Source organism: Heteronotia binoei, chromosome 1, assembly GCF_032191835.1.
Source record: "Heteronotia binoei isolate CCM8104 ecotype False Entrance Well chromosome 1, APGP_CSIRO_Hbin_v1, whole genome shotgun sequence".
Lineage (NCBI taxonomy): Eukaryota > Metazoa > Chordata > Lepidosauria > Squamata > Gekkonidae > Heteronotia > Heteronotia binoei.
In genome coordinates this window covers 52,895,473-52,908,416 of record NC_083223.1, presented here as the reverse complement: position 1 = coordinate 52,908,416, position 12,944 = coordinate 52,895,473, and the positions used below count along the sequence as shown (strand labels likewise).

The window sequence follows — 12,944 nt, the reverse complement described above, 5'->3', positions numbered from 1 at the left end:
GTGTGATATAATGCTATGGAGTCCACTGTCCAAAGCAGTTGTTCTCTCCAACAGAGCTGATCTCTGTAGTCTGAAGATCAGTAATAATTCCAGGAGATCTCCAGGTCCCATTCCAGAAATACTGTTTCTGTCTCTAATTTGGAAAGTAACAGGTAGCTGGCAGTCTCTAAAACATATTTCAGAATGAACCCCTCACACACACACTGAATGTTTGTGTTTGTCATTTTATGAGCATAACTGTTGGAGTTTCTGACTAAGCGTGTTTTGATATAGTGAAATTAATTAAAAGAAAGCTCTTACACAGAAGCTGAAGAAAGTCATACCTCCAAAACGAGATAATATTGTTATTTGTTCCAAAGCAAGTTATTGTTTTTTAAAGTTAATTAGTACCTGTGTGTTTATGCTGATAAGTTTTTTTAAAAAAAGAATTACTAGTTGCTAAATTTTTAAGAAACAACAATCAAGTTTGACAGAGATCCAAGATTCACAAGGTTTTCTTCCTAATACTGTAATTCAGCAATTATCAAAGGGAAGATTGGAACCTATAAGTGGTTCACAGGAGACATGTATCTTGGTAGCTGGGGAGGGGGGCAACTGTTGCTATGCTATCCTGAACAAAACAAAATGTTATTTATATAGAGTAGGGGTGGCCAAACTGCGGCTCGGGAGCCATATGTGGCTCTTTCGTACATATTGTATGACTCTCAAAACCCCCACTGCCCCATTGGCCAGCTTGGAGAAAGCATTTGTCTCTTTAAATCACTTCTCCAAGTTAACCCAGCCAGCAACGTGGAAAATGGACTTAAAGTTGCTTTCTTTCCACCTCTACTTCCATCCCCATCTATTTTCCTCCCTCCCTCCCTGTCTTGCAGTTCTCAAACATCTAATGTTTCTTCTTTGTGGCTCTTATGTTAAGCAAGCTTGGCCACCCTTGATATAGAGCTTCATCCAGCCCAACACAGACTCAACACCTGTGCATGAAGGAATGCCCCTCACAGAGCAAAACACTACCTATAGCTTGCATATATTTTTTTACTGAGTTGGAAGGTAGGATGGCAAAAAGAAGCACACACAGACTTTCCAAGTCTGCTGGTTTCAGCCTGGTACATCAAGTGCCATGCCCACAAAGAATATATTACCACAAACAATGTAAGGGAGAGAAAGGAGCAAGACTTCAGAGGGTTTTATCTTTAGTAATAGCCCTGCTTCCCTTCCCTAACCAAGAGGAAAAATACTTCCTTCCATACTGTGTATGATCATTTATGCTTGCTCTAGCCACTAATAAGTAAGTATCAAATGTTACCACCTTTATTAAAGTAAATATGAGGACAGCAGGCTGAATATGCAGCAAAACACAAGTTTACTGGTTTCAGCTGGGCTTCTATTAAAACCAAAAAGAAAGTGAGAAAGAACTTGTAAAGTTAATCAAAGTGAAAAAGCACAACATTGCCTGCTCTCTCCTTATCAACTTTCCCCCCATTGGTTAAGCCTTATAATTAATGCTTCTGATCACTCATCATGCGCCACTGCCTACCCTCCTTCGCTCCCCCCCCCAAAAAAAACTCCAGTGCTAGTGAATGTCAGCAGCATGAGAAAATGCAGTCTTGTTATTTCACAACAGTAATGGCAGCCTGCCATGACTCTCTTCTTTTTCCTTGATGGCTGAAGGAACTGTAAAAGAGCATGAAGGGTCATCAGTCTGTGCTGCTAATGTAGGCGGACAACACTACCGCAGACCTGCTCCAGCGACAAAGAAATAAGTTGCCAGAACATATCATAAAAAGAAAGTCTGAATTGTGAAATCTTTCAGAACAAGAAAGCAAACAAGCTTGGGGCAAAATGCTATTAGGAAAATTTGCTTGTTGTCATGAAGTGGTCACTCTTTGGTCAGCTTTTCATCACTCTTTGCCTGCACTGGTGGCAGATTTTCATTTCTGCCCATGATTTTGGTGCAACTGGGTCAAAGAGGGGCAAATTCTCTGCTTCCACTCCTTGAAGCAAAAAAAAAAAAGTGTTTGGGATAGGAAGGTCAAACTTTAATTTCAAGTTTATCATCTTTGCTCCTTCTTCACTGGTACAAAGGAGAGCTTTCTAATACTCAATTTATCATTGCAATGGTGTATAATAACATAGTGTTTTCTACAATGTCTGAGTGTTAAACACCAGGTGGGTGCACTCACACACACTAAATAACGTGCTTTGCAACTGGATTTTTACTGTGTAAGAACAGTAGTGTCCACTCACAGTCACCATATGAAAGCACCCAATATCTTAACAGTCCTTACAAAACCTCTGTAATGCAGGTGAGTATTATTAATTCATTAAAGAGAAATATACCACCACATACATGTACAACATTCACAATAAAGTATTGTACAAAATACAATTCAGTGGCAGTTTATGCCCATTTACATTAGCTACTGTTCTGAAATTCCATATTGACTCTCTCTTTAAAAGTTTTACAGCCTAAGTTTGTACAAAGGGAGCTCAAACAAGCACTTTTTCTTGCTCCCAATGTTCATATGGGTATCTAAGCTCCAGTCGCCTTTTTAAGTAAAGTCCGTTCCTTATAGAGTGATGAGGAGTGCTGGTGAATATTATGTACAATATTCTCCATGGTGGAAAATTCACATAGGAAAATAAGAAAAATTGTACTTGTATAGACATGAGAAAGGCCTAGACATACAAGTGAAGCCAATGTTGAGATACATCTAGGAAGCTGGATCATAAAGTACATTCAACAACGTCTGTTAGTGACTCACATGTGTAAATACAACACCAGAGCATTACAGGTCGCCTCATCTGAAACAAATACTTTTCACCACAGCCTTTTTACATATTCATTTGCAATTCAGATATTTAAATAAACCAAGGTAATACATGTATATTTAAGTCAGCACAGAGAAGCCCCATTATCCAAAGTAATTTAAGTGCCTGTGAGAAACTGGTTACACTTCCAATTCCAAGTCTAGCAAGACTCCAATGGTATCAGTATCAAATTAAATGCAAGGCCAGTCAACTGTACAAACTAACAGAAAGGTGGGAAATCTCCCTTAAACATTACATTTGCACAAACAGATTATATCAAGTGTAGTACATTAATTCCTTCCTTACAGATCCTTTTGTTGACTAAGTTCAACTGACAGAAGAGATGCCAAGAGCTACCATGAACTCCCAGATAAAGATTCCAACTGTGGCCTTTGTAGGGTTGCCAACTCCTAGTGTTGCCAGGTCCCTCTAGGCCACTAGTGAGGAAGGCATTACTGGCAGCAAAGAAAGTCCTAGGCCATCATCACAGTGACATCACTTCTGGCAAACACTGGAAGTGACATCATCATGTAACCAATGACAGGAATACTCTGGTATTTGGCAAAAACTCTTATTGTAGAGGTCATTTTGACCATAGAGTTTTTGCCACAGTGTCCTTGCATCACCAGCAATGTGATGACACCACTTCTGATGCATGCTAGAAGTGACATCACTGTGTTGCCAGCAACACCAGTCTAAACCTCCCATTACTGCTAGAAAGTCCCCTCACTAGCCAGCCCACCAGGTGGTGGGGGAAGGGGCTTCAGGGAAGGGCATCCCCAACCCTGGTGGGGGACTGGGAATCCTACTAACTCCAGATTAGGAAATTCCTGAAAATTTTGGGGTGCAACCTGAAGAGAACAGGATTTGGGAAGGGGAGGGACCGCAGTGGAATATAATGGTATAGAGTCCACCCTTCAATGCAGCCATTTTCTCCAGGGGGACTGATCTGTAGAGTTTGGAGATCATTTGTAAATTTGGGAAAGCTCTGGAGGCTGGCAACTTAAAATAATCATACCCAACAAAACAGCACATGAAAACAATTTAGATGAACATTATCTTCTTAATCCCTCCTTTTTGAGAGAACAATACTGATCATTTTTCCAATCCTAACAGGAAGTATACGTGGAAAGTTGGTTTTATGACTTTTCTGAAACAAGGCCCCAAGACTTGCTAAACTCCAGGTATCTTTTGGAAGCACTATAAACAATTTTTAATGTAAGGCCATCTTTTAGCATGCAAAATTAGTATATAGCTGGAATTTAAGATTTTAATTTGTTAAAATGGTTTGTTTTAAGTATGGTCTTGTGTATGTTCCTAGTAACCTTTCCCAAAGATCTTGGAGCAGCCCAAATTTATTTATTTATTTATTAAAAAGAAAAAAACATTTTACTGTAGAACTGCAATCAAGTGTTCTCAATTTGCTTACTTGATTTCTAATGTTATCTGTGAACATTCTGTCCTCAATTCAGAATTCTCTATTGAAAGTTAAGTTAGTTGCTGGAATTAAAAGGTTAATATTATTGATAAGCACTAAAACATTTCACCCTACTACTGTTTTGATCATTAGTGACTCTTTCCAATTTGTAAACAGGTGCAACAAGTTGTTCCCAAAGGGGGGAAATGAGAGAACGTTTCTTGGCCTCTTCTATGAGTGTGGATATCTCAAGGGAAAAAACTGTTTTTAAACTCATCAAAAGCATAGAAAGTATTTGTTAGAATATTTATGAATGGAAATTAAAGTCAAATATCCAGCCTCTTCAACATTATCAAATCAGTCTCTGGCACGGATATGTAAAAGTCCAACCTTACAGGCTAATATGAATTGTATACACTGTAGTGTTCAAGCTATTGGCAAAAAGTAATCTAGCTAAAATTGTTATTTTTCCCATAAAATGGGTAGCAAAACTCTCACAACCAGAAACATATCTGCTCAAATAAAACAGAATAATTTGTTTTTCATTTACAATTTTCTGTGTCTTTCTAACAACAGATATGACACTATTATACCCACTGACATATGTTTACTGAGGCCATAATCCAAAACAGGGTTAGGAACACTTAAACTCACTGTAATCAGTGATCTGAAGTGTACTTACCTCTGTGCTGGACCACATCAAGTGGCTATAATCCCAATCATTGTAACCTCAGTAAATCAATTATATTTAATTCTAAATCAGCATGGTTAGGATATGGTGATACATTACTTTTAATAACTTAATCAAAAACTATAATATTTATAATCCTTTAATCAAAATGTGTGGTATTTAAATCATGCTTCTAAAATACTTCACATTCATGAATCTTACCAGTTCTAAACCCTCTGTAAAATAGACCAAAATTATTATCCCAGATTAAGGTAGCAATATGGGAGCTGTCCTAAACTGAAGGGTTTACTCTCAGGAAAGTGTTTTTAAGATTACAGGCTATATTAGTAAAGCCATTTCACGATTTATGAATTCGTTAGGATTTGAACTTGGATCTTCTCAGACCACAGTTCATGCTTTTCGACACTATGCTAACCATCTGTCTAAAATATCATCTACAGACCACACTGTAGAGAAAGTAGGCTATTCTTAAATTTCACCAGACACAATAGAAATTTAACTTAATCAATAAAAACTGAATTCCTTTTCATGAGATTTAAGGATAAATAACTTTCTATGGATTGAAGGGTTTTTTCTGATCTTGGATTATTAAACTAAAACATCAACAGACTTATGGGTTCCTGCTACCATATGGAGGCGATTACTTATATAGCAAATTTACCATGAGTCTTTTAGGTGAGATGACTAACTACATGAAAACATGGTTCAAGATCAAAGCTCACATCTTGCAATACTTTCGAAATTGGAGCTGCTTGAGGACAGCAACTTTTCCATATATCTAATAATTAATCATTATAAGGAAAGAAATAATCAGGCTACGTTTATTTCATCATGTCAGCAAGACTTTAAAAAATGTCTGTGGCAATCAGCTATCACTGAAACAATTAGACTACATCAAGCTCTGTTCCTCTCTGACACACAAATAGACAACCCTCTTTTCAATTGGCCACAATATAAGATAGACAGATTTTACTGACCCACTTACTCGTCTGCATAGCAGCACTGTTATTTATATCAGAGACAAAAGGCACAGATGAGTCAGGGTGAGCCAGGCTTCCCTTTATGTTAGTATACATTTTAAGTCAAGAGGTTTTCCCAGATGTGCTGTTATAAAGGCATGCCAGAACTTCAGTATACAGTACCACAGTCCATTGTTTCTATGTACTTTGGAACCACTGACACCTCATGATTCCTTCTTCAATATACTTTTCAAAAGAATTTCTCTTAGACCTTCTCCCACCCACCACCCAATTTGCTTGTTTTCCAAAGCACTATTGTACCATAATTTTCAGCTGTGATCCACCAGGTAAGGCAGAATCATTATATACAGCCTAGCAACAGAAATACTGTCCCGTCCAGTGTTAAATTTGAGCCAAGTCTTGCAGGAAGGAAGGAAGATCAACCCTCATAATTTCTTCAAACAACAAATCCTAGATGTACTAGCTCATTGCATTGGGTTTATTTTATTGGAAGAGAGCAAATATTCAGGAAGTGACAGAGATGGACAGAGTTAAATGCTGTAACATGGTACTTATTCACAGCACATTAGGCAGAGGAACACTAAAATTAGGCATAAAATTTTATTCCCTTGGTAGTATTCCTCAGTCCTTACAAGATATGGTAGGAGATAGCAGAATTTGCTTGGAAAATAAAAGCAGTCATACACTCTTTCAAGCAAATATCCTCACAATATCCCAGTATATATAAAATGTAAGGTGTATGGCATGTTGTGTTTGGGGACCAAAAAACGAAAACTAATGCACCACCAATCTGACAGACAGATACATACTGCATTTCTATCACCAAGTTATCCATAAAGCCTAGAGAACTTATACAATATTGTAAAGTCTAAAATGCAGATGACTAAATAAGACTTGCTTCTGAGTAATAACACTAACTTCACAAACATATTCTCCAAACAAATAATGTTTTCATGAGCGACTGATACAGACATCAAGGACAAAGAAGTCTTCCTTAAAATTAACTGCACTCATGTTTCCGGAAAGAAAAAATTGGTGTCTGCTCAAACACTATAATGCAAGTATTTTCAAACATGACACTTTGCTTACTTTCCATGGCCCTGCCATGTCGATAGCAACTACCTATGAGCAACCGAATCCACAGTCAACTTCCAACAGCTGGATGGTCACTGGATAAATATAAGCACTAGAATAAGTCATGCACTTTCTAATCAACCTCCAACTTCAAGAACACCATGCTGGCATGAGGTATGTCATGCTAGTATGAGGGAGATGTGCTTTGAAAATAACAGCCCCTGATGCTGGATGCCTTTAAAATCTGCAATCTTACAGATGTTTATGAGTTTGCTTGGTGCAGAGCTATAATCAATTTGCTTATGCCTGACCCTCAAGATGTATTAAATTTATCCTGAAGGAAAACTGGTGTCTGAAACCAATTGCCCAGACTCATTAGGCACGTGGGACTTTCAGGGAACCGAAGGGCCTACTGGCAGATGCAACATTGATTTCTGTATTTTCACAATTTACCAGACTGTTCCATACTAGACTTCATTTGATGGCTCTCAATGGGGTGCCCTGCAGCCTTGATTATTTCCACAACCAAGCTGGCTAGCATAGTTATATGGCAAATGTGAACTATGTTAGCAGCATTTCTAGGGTAGCTAAAATAAATGTGTGTATCTACACAAATCTGATGAAATGCTGTGATTTTCCATGGTATAAAACACTCGGTTTATTCTTCTATTCTTCCTTTATCTATATTACAGTAACTCTGAGTTTATACTTCAGATAGGCATGATGGTTCTGACCAAAGAATGATAAATCAGATATTCTAATAGCATTTATCAGTATGCTTTGTGGAGGAAGTATTTTGGTTGCTGTACTTTACTAAGCTTAAGGGAACTTGCAACACCTAGGCTGGATCCCAGTCAACAATGTATACATTGGAGACCCTTTCTGCTAACACCACCTCATAGCTTTCCCATTGCTTCTATCAAAGAAAGCAAGTAATACCAAAATGTTAAGTGTTGTTGAACTATAATGGCAAGAGCTACTTGACAGCACTGGTGATTGGTCTAGTTCATATATGCATTCTACTAGGAACTCAGTTGACTTATTAAATGTGATGCAGGGATGCAAAAACATCTGAAAGTATAGCGACATTTTCAAAGTATTTCAGTATCATGAAGTTTAAGAACAATTACTATACCAATAAATTCACAAAGAGGTAATTGGCATCACAAAAATGTATGAATTATTTCAAGATTTATAAAAGTTTATTAATTCAGTTTTATTAACTCAGTTTTAAATGTTTAAATAGAATGAAATAAGGAAAAATGAATGTTCTGTAAAAGACCCATTATGTCCAAATTATTTTCCATGCCAAACAAAAGTGTTAGTGTAGAACTATGAAGTCATAATATAAATTAATAATTCGAATGAACATTCTGGTCCTTTTTTGGAAGCAGGGGACAAACACAAAGAAACCACTATAGCTGGCCAGAAACAAACTATTTTCTATACTGCTTTAAAATAATATTTAAAATAGTGAATACATCCTTAAAGAATTTATAAACCATAAAAATAACATAACCCTTTTAGAAATATATTGAAATATATTCTGTTTCCAATATACTACTTCCAATTATTTGGTATTTTTCTTTGTTTAAGCTAATCTTTTTACTCCCCCCCCCCCCAGTGGACACCAAAAAGACTTTGTCATTTATGAAGCTTTGTATTTGTAATTTCATATAACTTTGTTCTACTTGATCATCTAGATTTTATTTTGTAGTTCTTTATAAATGAACTATGGTTTTATAAATATGTATGCCTAATTATGTATGTGCAAAGACCACTTAACTATATCTTAATAACCAAGTTTAAGATAAGTGTTCAAAACCTTAGCAAAAGCAAAATAAGATGTTTCATATTAAGGGTTGAATTTGGACCAACAATTCTTTGTCAGATATTTAGGTCTTGTATTTATTATCAAAAGCCAAATTAATTGCACCACCATGACATACATTTTCCCCATAGAAGAGTCAGGAATTCCTCATAAAAATTAAGGCAAAACCTCAATATCTAATTTCTAGTGATCAGAAAAGTAATAAATACAAATAAAGGATCATTTCTACTTTAATGCCAAACTTAACATTAGGTTTGATTTCCCTTGCTCAAAATCCCAATTTAAAGGAACCTAAGAAGTGTTATAAAAGAACAGAACTATTCCCAAAATGAAGACGTGTATTCAAACATTTAAACATCCCTAGATAACTCGATATAAATGTATAAATAAATTATTTGTTTACTAGAAGCCTATATTCTTCCACAGGAACTTGAATATACTTCTGAGTAGCTGCAAGAATAGATTTTGGCATTCACTCTTAAATTGTTTTGATTCTGTGTGCGTCTTCTGCTTTTCTATACAGAATATTCCTTAGCATGAAAGACACAGTACTTCTCTTCACCTTTTTGCAGTTCCTGTATCACAAGTTAAGTCAGGGCTCTCAGGAGATAAACTGTAATGTTTCAGTAATGATAAATATGTATGTAAGACATACAGAATTAATTATTTGTGAACTTATAACAGAAACAACACTGACATATCAATCCGACTTCATCTTTTTGAGAAAACCCCCCAAACAGTGGCTGCTATAAATGGTGGTTTTTTTTGGGGGGGGGGGGAGGAATACTTGCTTCAAAAACAGAGGGAGGTTCTGTCAAAATTACAGGATTTCTTTTTCTCCAGACTCATGCAAGTAAAAATGTCTAAAGAAAAAGTAAAATCAAGTAGTTTATTCTTTTGTTCTTATTCAAACAGCTGAAGTTACTTACATTTCATAAACAAAAGAACGTGTGGTCAGACCAATGGCTACAACAGTGAAATAAAAAGAGTCATGCTTACCTGAATGTACCATCAGATGTAATCTGAAGATGGCAAAACAAAGTAGTCCAAATGAATTATCTATGCATGCAGTCCAAAGCTGCACCTTCAAGTAGGCCAGACTGTTAAGCAATAATTTCAACACCAGCCACCCTGTTTCCGTATTAAGAGATTCACCCGGAAAATGGATAAACCTGCTTCACGACAACTACAACAGCAAGAACTCTTCCAATGCTTTTAGATGATCACCATTTGTTCGCCATTCATCCAATCAACTTTTTCCAATGCACATCTTCTCCTTGTGCATCTCCAAGCTACAGAGACAGGAATCGTTCCTCACCTGCATGCTAATCTTTTGCCACATGGACAAAAGTCATAATGGTTTTTAGTCAAGATTGCAAAGGGCCCAAAGTTGAAGACAAGAGATTAGTAAGTTGCCACCATTAAAAGATGGGGAAAGAAGTGCATATGTGCAGCACTCTGCCTGCTGGATCAGCAGTAGCCTCCATTTAAAAGCACTGGCAGCAGCAGCAAGACAAGCGGTGGGCTACAGAAAAGCCTAGCTGTGTACTATATGCATCAAGCACAGGTTCCCTTAGAGACTACATTACTGCAGCAGAATAACATCAGTAGCATACTGCTGACTTTCCCTGTCTCGTTCTGGATTCCATTTATGGAATATAAAATGTACCAATTTTCCTGTCAAATCCTAGTTGATGCTTCAAAAAGCAGTGAGCTAGACACAGGTCCCCCTCCTTTGCCCCTGCTTCTAGATTTATAACAATAATTTCTAGATCTCCTGTTTATTAGAGTCAGCCAAGACTGAAGATGTGTACTGTATGCTGCCTACATTGTTACCCACAGGCCCCTAAATCTCTGGAGGAGCAGAACGTGTATCATGTGCAATGCTGTATTCAATGTAATAGATGGGAATGGTAAATACCACTCAGGCTATTAACAGTAAGACAGGAGGAAATTTATGTTTTAAAAATGGGCTCTCTTCTATCACTAGTACTATGGTAAGAAGGATGCTCTTATTTCAGAAATGCCAGGAAATTTGGCAAAGCCCACTACCATTTTGACATGTTTCTGTGAGATATAATTAAACTCAGCCACCTCAGGTAAATACTTGAGTAATCATGCAGCTTGTGTAGAGTTAACTCCAAGTATATCTGCAACCTCATTTTAGCTAATAGCTAAACCATATATGTCTTCACAGAAGGGAGGGGAAAGGGATAGGAAAAATATTTCAGTACTGCATAGCTATGTAACACATAACATTAAAAAAAATCTGTCTTTATAAAGTTGGTAACAAATCTTGTTTTTTTTTTAAAGTATCCAAAACAGGCCTAATTTCTATCAAACAAAATTATGACATGGAATCTAAGTTGTTTCTGCAGCCCTTTGGTCTCTGAGTAGATAAGGTTTCAAATAATCTTCATTCAGGGACACACACTTTAAATCTATTTTATATACTATTATAGGCTATTGTTATATAGAAAAAAATTTGCTTGAAACATGACACTGTTTTCCAGTGAGGCAATGAATCTTGTTATTATGACCTGATGACAGAAAGGTCAGACTATATTGGCTAGGCCATTGCAGGTAGAGGATTAAAGGGTCTTTTAAGACAACTTTTCCGAATTCTAAGTTTTTGGTTAAAAATGGTGAATGAAATACAACTGAGATATCTTAACACACTGGCAGACAAAACCTTGGTGAAGCCCAATAAAAGAAGCTGGGAAACCCCTCAGATGAGAAGCCTAACCTTTGAACAACCGCCTTTACTGTTTGTTTCCGTTTATAAGGCATAGTGTATATGAATGCTTGAGAGGAAAAATGCCTCTGTATAACCACCGAGAGCTATGAGGTAAAAAGATTTCCTTCCCCAACATTTTTTTTTAAATCTCTCCCCATCCACCCTCAATCGTCTCTCACCACAAACTCACACTCCCAACACAGACCTCCAGACAAGCCTTTTCCTCTTCTGTATATATGTCTGTGCATACAAACCTCAATGTATGGCACACACACATTACACTTCACAGTTCTCTCTTACAAGAGTTCACTCACTCACACATGCGTCCATGCTCATTCACACATACACACCCCTAGTACAATTATCTCAAAAACTCCTTCACACATATATACAAGCCCCATTCTCTCTGTCACCCATATACTCCCTTACAGTTCTTTCTTGCAGGAGTTCACTGGCAAGCTACCTCATCTTCATTTTCTCTCTCTCTCTCTCTCTCTCACACACACAGAGAGAGCCTTACAGTTGTCACAAGAGTTCACTCCCAAGCTCACAGACACCCCTTACAGTTTTCTCACATGACTTCAGTCATTAGGCTCCTCGTTTTCTCCCATAAACAAGACACACAGCCCCCACTCTCACACACCTTACAGCCCTTTCTCTCGCAGTTACCTTCCTAAGCCCCACTCCCAGGGAGTGTTGTTTCCTTTCCCTTCAGTCTCTCACACGCACATTGTCTCTCTCCCACCCCCAACCCCGCGTTCTTTCACATCCAAGCTCCCTCTTCCCAACAACACCCCCTTCTTCCCTCCAGGCAGCACACAATGCGCGCACACACCCGAGCGGAGGCTCCCCCTCTGCCTCACCCCAGTCCTCCCGCCCTCCTTCCCTCCCTCGCGCCACACGCGCGCCCCCTCCCCCCGGCCAGAGTTGCAGCCTTCGCAAAGGGAGACAACAATACTGACCGCTCTCGCCGCTGCAGAGGCTGCTGGGCTGACCCCAGCGCGGGAAGTCACACGGCACACCTCCTGCCAGCCAGCCAGCCAAAGTAATCCCCTCTCGCTGCTGCTGCCGCTGCCGCCTGACGTGCCCAAAGACACCAGACGCCGCCACGACCACGGCGACCGAGGCTGCTTCGCGCAGTTTCCTTCCCAGCTCTCACTGCAGTCTGAGGGGAAGGAAAAGCCTTGCTGGAGCCCAGCCCGCCCTTCGCTTTCCTCCTGGGCTCTCGACAGACAGACGGAGAGCCACGCTGAGGGCAAACTTTGCTGACAAATCCTGCCAACGGCGTGTGTTGCGGCTAAAAGAGCGCACTAACAAAAGCATCTCTCTCTGGGCAAGATCCAATTAGAGGCAGAACCGGCGAGGTGTTTCCCAGGGAAGCAAAGGGGAGTTGAGCCCTCCCCCAC

At 38.6% G+C, this 12,944-nt stretch overlaps 1 protein-coding gene across 10 annotated transcripts in view; it reads right to left on the bottom strand.

Moving 5' to 3' along the window:
• Nucleotides 1–12,655, bottom strand: part of MYT1L (myelin transcription factor 1 like) — a 513,986-nt gene extending 501,331 nt beyond the window's left edge. For 3 of the 10 annotated variants that reach the window (XM_060234449.1, XM_060234515.1, XM_060234506.1), the window contains exon 1: nt 9,801–10,842. The gene's annotated coding sequence lies outside the window, so the exon portion shown is untranslated. Of the gene's footprint in view, nt 1–9,800; nt 10,843–12,500 lie in introns of those variants that run through there. The other 7 variants (XM_060234479.1, XM_060234524.1, XM_060234489.1 and 4 more) reach the window with 4 other exon arrangements.
• Nucleotides 12,656–12,944: the final 289 nt, after the last annotated feature.